At 37.0% G+C, this 8,891-nt stretch overlaps 1 protein-coding gene, 1 non-coding gene and 2 pseudogenes across 5 annotated transcripts in view; 3 read left to right on the top strand and 1 right to left on the bottom strand.

Annotated features, from left to right (window-relative positions):
* The window catches only part of FAM172A (family with sequence similarity 172 member A), a 360,652-nt gene that overhangs the window by 283,990 nt on the left and 67,771 nt on the right, over nucleotides 1-8,891 (top strand). The window lies entirely within an intron of this gene.
* Nucleotides 5,992-8,891, top strand: part of LOC102881461 — a 66,460-nt pseudogene continuing 63,560 nt past the window's right edge.
* LOC112481015 lies at nucleotides 8,268-8,386 on the bottom strand (annotated as a pseudogene).
* LOC112480853 lies at nucleotides 8,777-8,891 on the top strand. Its single transcript, XR_003046774.1, has one exon. It is a non-coding gene; the product is annotated as a 5S ribosomal RNA (ribosomal RNA).

The following is an 8,891-nucleotide window of genomic DNA, read 5'->3' as shown; positions in this document are numbered from 1 at the left end:
TTAATTCCTTGCATTATTTTTTAAATTTTATTAAATTTATTGGGACAACATTGGTTAATAAAATTATATAGGTTTTAAGTGCACAGTTCTATAATATATCATCTGTATATTGCATTGTGTTCACCGCCCAAAGTCAGATCTCCTTCTGTCACCATGTATTTGACCCTCTTTACCCTTTTCTACCCTCTCCCCACTTTCCCTCTGGCAAACACCATATCTTTAAAAATAAACGTTTTCAAAATTTTCAGGTAGATACCCAGGAGTGAGATTATTGGGTCATATGGTAACTCTATTCTTAATTTCTTGAGGAATCTCCATACTGTTTTCCATAGTGGCTGTACCAGTTTACATTCCCATCAGCAGTATATGAGAGTTCCTTTCTCAACCTCTCTAACACCTGTTATTACTTGTCTTGTTTATAATAACCATTCTAACAGGTGTGAGGCACCAACCCATCACCTCCCTGCATTATTTTTGTTAAAACTTTTTTCTCATTAAGATTAAACTTTCAGTTGTACGGTTAATTATTTGAATTTATTATGAAGGCATCATAAACACACAAATTGAACAATTATATAGAAAGTAGAAAGGAGTTGTATGTGAGGCAAATGGAGTTGTATTTGAGGCAATGTATTTAAAAATATAAAGGCTCCATGTCATACATGAGGTGAGATTTTTTATTCAACTTGTTATTTGTAGGGTGATTTAGCTACTTAAATGATGATATCATAAAATGATTTAAGCAAGATTGGGTTAATAAGAAGGAAAGGTTTAAACAAAAGATTTAAAAGTAAGTGATTGGTCATTCAGATGGGCAGGAAAGCCAGATGCCACACACCAAAAAAGGGTAACTTCCAAGAATTTGTAAAGGGGACAGATATATAGAAAGTATTAAAACCCAAAGGAAAGAGCAAACAAATGAGAGAACTAGTGGTAATTAGGACAGATGAGACAAAGCTGTCTCACAGTACAAAATTTGAAAACAGCACAGATATAAAGATGAAAAATAAATAAATAAATGTGTAAGTAGAGATATAGATTATTCTTTTTCTCAACATAAAGGAAGATCTAGCCAAACATATCTTTTTAGGTAAGAAAGTAGCATGAAGAAAGGAGAGCTGTGTGTCTGGCAGGCATTATAGTATTTTTTTACTCATATTTTTCCATCAAAAATATGTTTTGATCCATATTTTCCCACTTTCTCTCACCACTGCATTTTCCATATTACTCTCTGACCAGTGGTAAAATATAAATCTCTAGAAGGAGTAAGTAACATATTGAAATAACATCCCTATCCACGCAGTAATATTTATTGAGCCTTTACTGTGTATGCAGCATATTCTGCTCTTTGTAGAATAAAGGATAGTAGAAAGTAGATAAAAACTCACAAATTTAATGATTTGAGGAGAAAGGAATAAGGATCACAAGGGAGACGTTGATATAAGTAATAATTTGGAAGAAGGTGTCATTCTGTCTAATTATAAGATCCAACAAGACACTCAGTGCTTGAGGAGAAGAGGTTCATTAAACTGAACTTTAAAAAATAGATAGAACTTGAAGATTCATAGAAGGGAAGAAGACTATTTCAGTTAGGATTGTCAACAATGAACAAGGACTTGAAAGTATAGAATATGTTACGTACGTTACAATAGCAGGAAAGGCAGTTGGTAAATGTATCATGAGTGTGAATGGAGAATAAGGAAAATAAACTTAAAAGTGGGGATAGGGTGACAGAGACCATTAAACGATAGGCAAAGGGTTTTTTTTTTTTTCCTTTAAGCCATATCATCAAAAGTTTTTGAGGGAGGAAATGAACTATGAAAGCTATACTTTGAAAGATTGACCTAGCAGCTATGAGTAAAATATATTGAGAAGGAAAGACTGAAGATAGGGAAAATGCAGTTCAAAGATGAGTATTAAAGTCCCTGCAAAAGGTAATGAGGTCTAAATATAGGTTATAAGAGTAAAAGAGAGGGGATAGAATCCAAAGATTCTACAGATGCAGAATCCATGTGGCTTGGCCATGGAGTGAGTCATTTAAGTTTTTCTTCAAATAGGTCACTTAGTTGTTTAGATGAATCACTGAAAGAATGGGACACAGGACAGGGCAGTTTTAGTGGAGGTTCAGGAAGAATTTCATGCATAGAGAGGCCTACAAGTCAAGATAATGCAGTGGTAGACCAAGAACAGGTTTAAGACAGTGGGCATTGGAGAAGTTGATAGAGAAGAGGGCACAGAAATTGGGACTTGAAATTAAACTTCTTGTATTCAAATTTTATATATTTTTAAGTTATTTTGGGATTCAGATAATCTTCCCATCTTCTAAGATTACTAAGCCTTTAGTATACTTTCCTCTGGAAGCAAATGATTGGTTTTGCAGAACAAAGTTATCCCAGAGCCATAGCAGGGGGAAATTATATGCCATTGAGAGGTAATTATGATTGCGAGGTGATTGATATGATTGAGAAATGTTTAAATGAGAATAATCTGATTTTGATGGGGAACGTTAGATAGATATGAGACTAGATCTTGACAATTTCTTCTGATTGGATACCACTGTGACTACATTCCAACTGTGTCCTTTTAGTAAAAAGTGCTGCCCTTTGCAATCTGTGCATCACTACAAAATATCATTCTGATATGTTTGCACTTTTTAACTCCATATTAAACTCCAGCTACGCTTTTTTAGGAGGTTAAGCATAATATAGTCCATTTGTTGTTGTAGTTTTGTGTCTTCTTCCACCCAGGAAGTAAGCACATTGAAAGAGGAATAGGCTTTCGAAAAGCCCCCTCAAATATTCATTATTTTTTATGATGATTTTGAAATGTAAAAGAAAAGTAGCCCTGTTGCATTGGCTTTGGGGAGGCGTTTAGTAGGGTGGCATTTGGGGAATTCTTTAGTAGCCCAAACCACTTCCAAGTAATGTTCAAAAACTCTTCACAAGATTATGCAAAAGCTCGTGGTTTATATCAGTTTTGGTGTTCTAGTGATCTATTTCTGCATTACAAACCATCCAAAAACTTAGTGGCCTAAAACAACAAGTTATTATCTTTCATGGTTCCATGGGTTGACTGAGCTCAGCTGGGAGGTTCTTGACTGTGATCTCTCAAATGGTTATAGTCGAAATCTAATTGGAGTCATCTGAAAGGTCACTGAGCTGGACCTCCAAAGTGGCTCATTCACATGGTTGGCAGTTGATGGTGGCTGTTGGCTGGGAATTCAAGTGGAGCTGTTTCCTAAGCACAACACATGACTCTCCACATATCTTGGGTTTCCTCCAGCATGTGCTGGGTTCTCAGAGGGAGTGTCCAAAGAGCAAGTAAGTACTCCAAAACTCCCAGACAGTAACTGCAAAACTTATGAAATAGCTTCAGTAGTCGGGCAACGTCACTTACACCATATTCTATATTCAAAAAGAGAGTCCTGAGGCTAACCACATTCAGGGGGAAGAGGCTATACAAGGGCATTAATATCATGAAGTGTGGCTCATGGTGGGGATGGACATGGGTCAGGAGAGGAAGTAGCCCTCTTTGGGGACTAGCTACCACACAGTAAAACAAGCAGGATTATCAGGGGGGAAGTAGACCAGTATCCAGTAGGTATGGGTATTACCGAATGATGTTTCTGCTACTGGTGGAGTCGATGGTCTTCATTTATTCCCCTCCTTTAGCGGAAGTTACCAGTGTTTCTATCCCGATCTCAGATTCTAGATCTCTTTTCCTAGCTTTATTTCTTTAAAGGTCCTCAGATCCTTTATCAGTAGCCCCAAATGTCTCCAAAGGTATCCAGACATGATAACATAGGAAACATTTCTCATATTGTATTGTTTCTTCTTATCCCTTTGCCTTTGATCCTTCCATAGACTGAGCATAGACAGGGTACCATTTTATCTGCAAGTTTCATTCAGCTAGCATTGATTTAAGCACTATATGCTTGTCACAGGACACACAAAGAAATATAAGCCAACTTTTATTCTTAAGGTACAAACAAACCAAAAGGAGAAAAAGACCTACATTAACTAAGGTAAAGCTAAGCTACTCTAACAAAAAGACCCCAGATATATAGAGGGTATAGATGTTTATTTCTCTCACACATAACAGTCCATGGTAGGCATTCCAGGTAGGCAGATGGTTCCACCCCACACAACCAGGTTCAGGGACCACATTCCTTCCATCCTGTTTCTCTGCCATCACCTAGGCAGTATTATCATCCTCTTAGTCACAGCTAGGTTGAAAGTTCATCAGTATTCTGGATCACAGGAAGGGGAAGATAAGAACATGGAAGAGTCATACCCATTTTCATACTCATTGCATTGGAAAGGACTTAGTCAAATGGCCACACCTGAGGGAATTGTGGGAAATGTAATGTGTTGAGCATCCATGTGTTTGGTTTTACAATTGTTTTAACAAAGGTTTTTGTGAACAGTTAGCAGTCTCCACAACAGTGTGTAAATAAATCATTACAAAGCAATAAGTGAAAGAGTTACACGAGAAAAACGTACAAAATACTATGAATATACAATGGGGAGTCACTAGCTTGGCTTGGGTGTTTAGGGAGAGTTTTCACAAGAAGTAAAATTTGAACTGTTTCCAGAAGTAATGATTAGAGAAAAATAGGGCATTCTACACAGAAAAATAAAATCAGGTACAAAATACACAACAGTATAACAGGTTCAGGGAATGGCAGAAATTATAATGGCTGAGCACAAGAGTTCATGAGATGAGGGGTTATAGGAAATGAGTTCCATAAGATAGAAAGGGTTCTGCTAAGGAATAGCTTGAACTTTATCTTCTGGGAGTAGTGAGGAGCCATCAGAAGTTTGTAAGTTTGGGACTGGCATGATCAGATTTGTGGTGGTAGTGTGAGGATAGACTAAGGAAGAAGAGATTAAATGAGAGGAGACCAGTTAGGGGGACATGATGAGAATTAAAGTGGTTATCATGGAGATGGGAGAGAAAGGAATAAATATATGTCTAGGCAACAGAGACTCTGACTTACTTGCTGCTTAGAAAGGAAAGTTGAAAAAGAAACATGAGTGCTTCCTACTTTTGCAAGGTAGATGATTGATAACTCTGTTAACCAGCACAAGTCCAAGAAGAGGAAACAAGTTTCCTAGGGCAAGATTTTTAATTTGTTTTTGGACATAAAGAATTTGGGATATCTACCATATATCCACATTCTGACCCATTTTTGCTGGGCTCGAGGGTAAGGAAAAAAGCAGAGAATGACTCTAAAGATTGGCTTGACTCCAAATAAATATATTCATTTTTTTAATTATGTGAGCAGATATCTGGGAGAATGTTGTGTCTTAGCAATAAGGGGAACCAGTTTGGCCTAGTCTGCTCTGTGACAGTAAGACTTTTAATGATTCATTGCCCCTTCACAATGCCAGAATAATACATGCAGTGCCATGGTTTTGACACGATACTTATTCACTTGTTCAGCCATTCTGCACCTGCCACGTATGTGTCAGATCCTGTAGTAGGTGCTGAGGACACAACTGTAAAGCAAAGATCAGTCAACTGTTCTGAAATAGCCATGGCCTGAAGAATATGAGAGTTGGTGATGGTGGAATTATATGTAGGGTATGAGGGTGGAGGTGCAGAAAATAGTTTTTCAAGTTCTAGGCAAAGGCAAGAGAATACATTGTATTTGAGGACTGAAGAAAATCCAATCATGCTGGAGAGTAGAGCATGGTAGTGGGGTAGTTAAAGGAAATGACGCTAGAGAGCTAAGCAGGAGCCAGATCATGGAGAGCCTTCTCAGCCTCGTAAAAGAAATTAGAAAGAAGGATTCCAAGAAACGGAATATAATATGATTAGATTTTCATTTTTCAGTGAACATTCTAGCTGTAATAAGGGGGATGTATTGGAAGATGATGGGATGATGAGAAACCAAAGCAAGACTAGTTAGATTATGATGACTTGGGTGATGCAGGAGAAAAGGAGAAAATATTTTGATGTGATGCGAGCCACTAGGACTTGAACCCGATGGGTGATAGGTTAGAAAGCATCGAGGCTGGCACTCAGGTTTTTGATTTAGGCAATTGTGTGGATATTCTATCATTAAAAGAGAAAATGAAGACAAAGAAAAACATGTTCGAAAATTATGAGTTCAGTTTTGACTTGCCGAGTTTCTGGCACCTACAAGACTTCCAAGTAGAAATGAACAGTAAGCTATTAGATATATTGACTGAAGCTCAAGAGATAGATATTTACAAGTGAGAGGACTGATGAAGTCATCCTAGAAGGACATGTTTGATGAGAAGCACAGCATTTAGTGGCTTTGCAGCAAGGTCCCTGGTGGCTACAAAGAAGGGGCCACCAGAGAAATAAGGAGCAAATGAGAGAAAAGAAATCCAGGGGAAGAGAATGCTGAATCAGAGGGATGGTCTGCAGTGTCAAATGCTATTGAAAGTCTAAAGGATACTAGAAAAGTAAAAGTGTTGTTAATTATTTTAATCATTACTAATCTATAAAAAATCTCAATTAAATTTGTGTTTATTTGATAAACAGGAAGGTTAAACATTTTAATATAATTATTGCCCATTTATATCTATCTTATAAATTACTAGGTCTTTTTTTAATTGAGTCTTTTTAATTTCCTTATTGATTCATCATTTGTAAATGGCGAATAACAATCCTTGTTTTATGTGGTATATTTTTGCCCAATTTGCCTTTCGTCTTTCTATTTTGCTCATGAGTGCTTTTTCCCCCCATACAGAAGTTTTTAATTTTTATGGAGCAAAAAATGTCAATCATTTTTTTCTGTAATTTCAGATCTTATTGTTTTGCCTTAAGTCTCACCCCACAATTATACACCAATTCTCTTTTAGTGCCTTTATGATTTTTTTTAACCTTTAAATCATAACATGTGGAGAATTGTCTAGGATTACGTAGTACAATGGCTGAGCAGTGCTGAGGGCCCAATGGTGGTTGTTGATTTGTTTATAGGGACAGCAATCTGTTAGCCAGAGAGAAGCCAGTCAGCTGGGTTCATCCAACACTGAGAGTTTTCCAGTCAAGAGCACTTAATGGACTATGGGGCAGGGTAGTTTAGGAAAACATGTTGAAATGTTGGATCATGGACTCTAAGCAGTCACTGAGGAAAGTGAAAACAGAAAAAGGCTAATAGAGAAAGAGAGTGAATATAATGGAAGCCCTGTAAGATTTTTTTGAAGGTTAGAATGAGATTATTTGAGTAATATGGTTAAAAAGATAGGTTATGGTCAAATTGGGAGAATGTCTAGGTTCATTATTTTAGAAGAGTGCTGCAGTGACCAGAGTCAAACATTAAGAATGGGTAGCTGAAGCGGAATGGAGCAGGATGTCATTGAAAATCAAGGAATGAAAAGGTTAGACTATTGAATAGATCATGTGAATTTTGGAACCGCCAAGATTATAGTTGGATTTAGATGAAGAGAAACATCCTTTGAACATATAGGTATTCTCTCACCAACGCTTTTGACAAACTTCATTTATCTTTAAGAGACCCATCCCAGTTGACAAACAATAAAAATCAAAGATCATTAGAACTCAGTTAGCAAAGTCAGAATTAGAACCCTCCACCTTCTTGCTTCTGGTGAAGTATTTGGATTTGGATTTTTTTTTTTTTTCTTCCGTGAAAGCGACTGATGATGTATGTAAAGCACTTAGCTCAGTGCATAACACATTAGTAGTCAGTTTATTGTAGCAATTATTATATTAGAGAAAGAAGACATATTTTAAATTGGTGTTTGTTTAGTAGTCCTTTCAAGTTTAAGATTTGGAATTTCAGCAACCCTGGTCCTGAATAAAAATAACCAGGCAGCTTCAGTATGAGCTTGTTTCTGGAATCCCCAAGAGGTTTGGAAATGCATCTGAGAAGCAATTAAAGCCCCATATTCAAGCCCAGGGAGAGTAAAAAGAGGCAAAGAAGGAAAGAAGAAACCAGAAGGAAGTTTTTAGATTTTAGCTAGAACAAATACTGGTTAGTTTTCCTTCTTCTCACCCTCTCACACATTCGCTCATTTGGACTCCTGAGCCACACCCTAAGAGATTGAAAGTAAATCCTGGGGAAGGCCCAGGACCTGCATGTTAGCAGGTACCCCTGGTCAGGCTGCAGTGTACTCACTAACGTTTTGGAACCACTGACTTTAGCTTTTAGGACCAGCAGTTCTTTTTTCAGTACATTTGTGGGAGAGACAATGTGATGAAGAGGGTAAGGGCTTATGGATATTTATTATTTATTTATTTGTTTGTTGGTTGGTTTGTTTGTTTATTTTTAACACCAATAGCACCTGGTCTTCCTAGGTGGTCTCCCATCCAAGTACTAACCAGGCCCGGCCCTGTTTAGCTTCCAAGATCAGACGAGATCAGGTACATTCAGGGTGGCATGGCCATAGACTTTATGTTTTTTTAAGTTGCATTTTCAGTCTGGAAAATACAGTAGAAGCAAAATAATTGCACCAAGAACGCACACAAGTAAATAGAGGAATTTAAGATTAACATGTCTGAGTCTTCTTTCCTTTTTCACTCAAGTAAAATAATTATTCACTTTTCATCTTGTCTTAATGAAGAAAAACTAAACTCTTGGTTGCTGAAGTTCATATTCATTTTTATAAATTAAAAAAAGAACTAATATAAGCCTTAAGTGTATAACAAGGCTACTTTATAATCTGATAGCATCTTTCCATAGTGAAGCTCAAAATGAATTAGAAACTTTTTAGCAGTATTTAATATAGGACATTTCTGTTGAGAAATATTATAAATATAAGATCTAAAATAATCTAAATCAGTCTACAGCCATGCCACCCTGAACAAGCCCAATCCTGTCTGATCTTGGAAGTTAAGCAGGGTAGGGCCTGGTTAGTACTTGGATGGGAGACCACCTAGGAAGACCAGGTGCTGTA

Source organism: Pteropus alecto, unplaced genomic scaffold (genome assembly GCF_000325575.1).
Source record: "Pteropus alecto unplaced genomic scaffold, ASM32557v1 scaffold20, whole genome shotgun sequence".
In the NCBI taxonomy this organism is placed as follows: domain Eukaryota; kingdom Metazoa; phylum Chordata; class Mammalia; order Chiroptera; family Pteropodidae; genus Pteropus; species Pteropus alecto.
The sequence above is the reverse complement of the archived record's forward strand: the minus strand, read 5'-3'. Positions and strand labels throughout refer to the sequence as shown.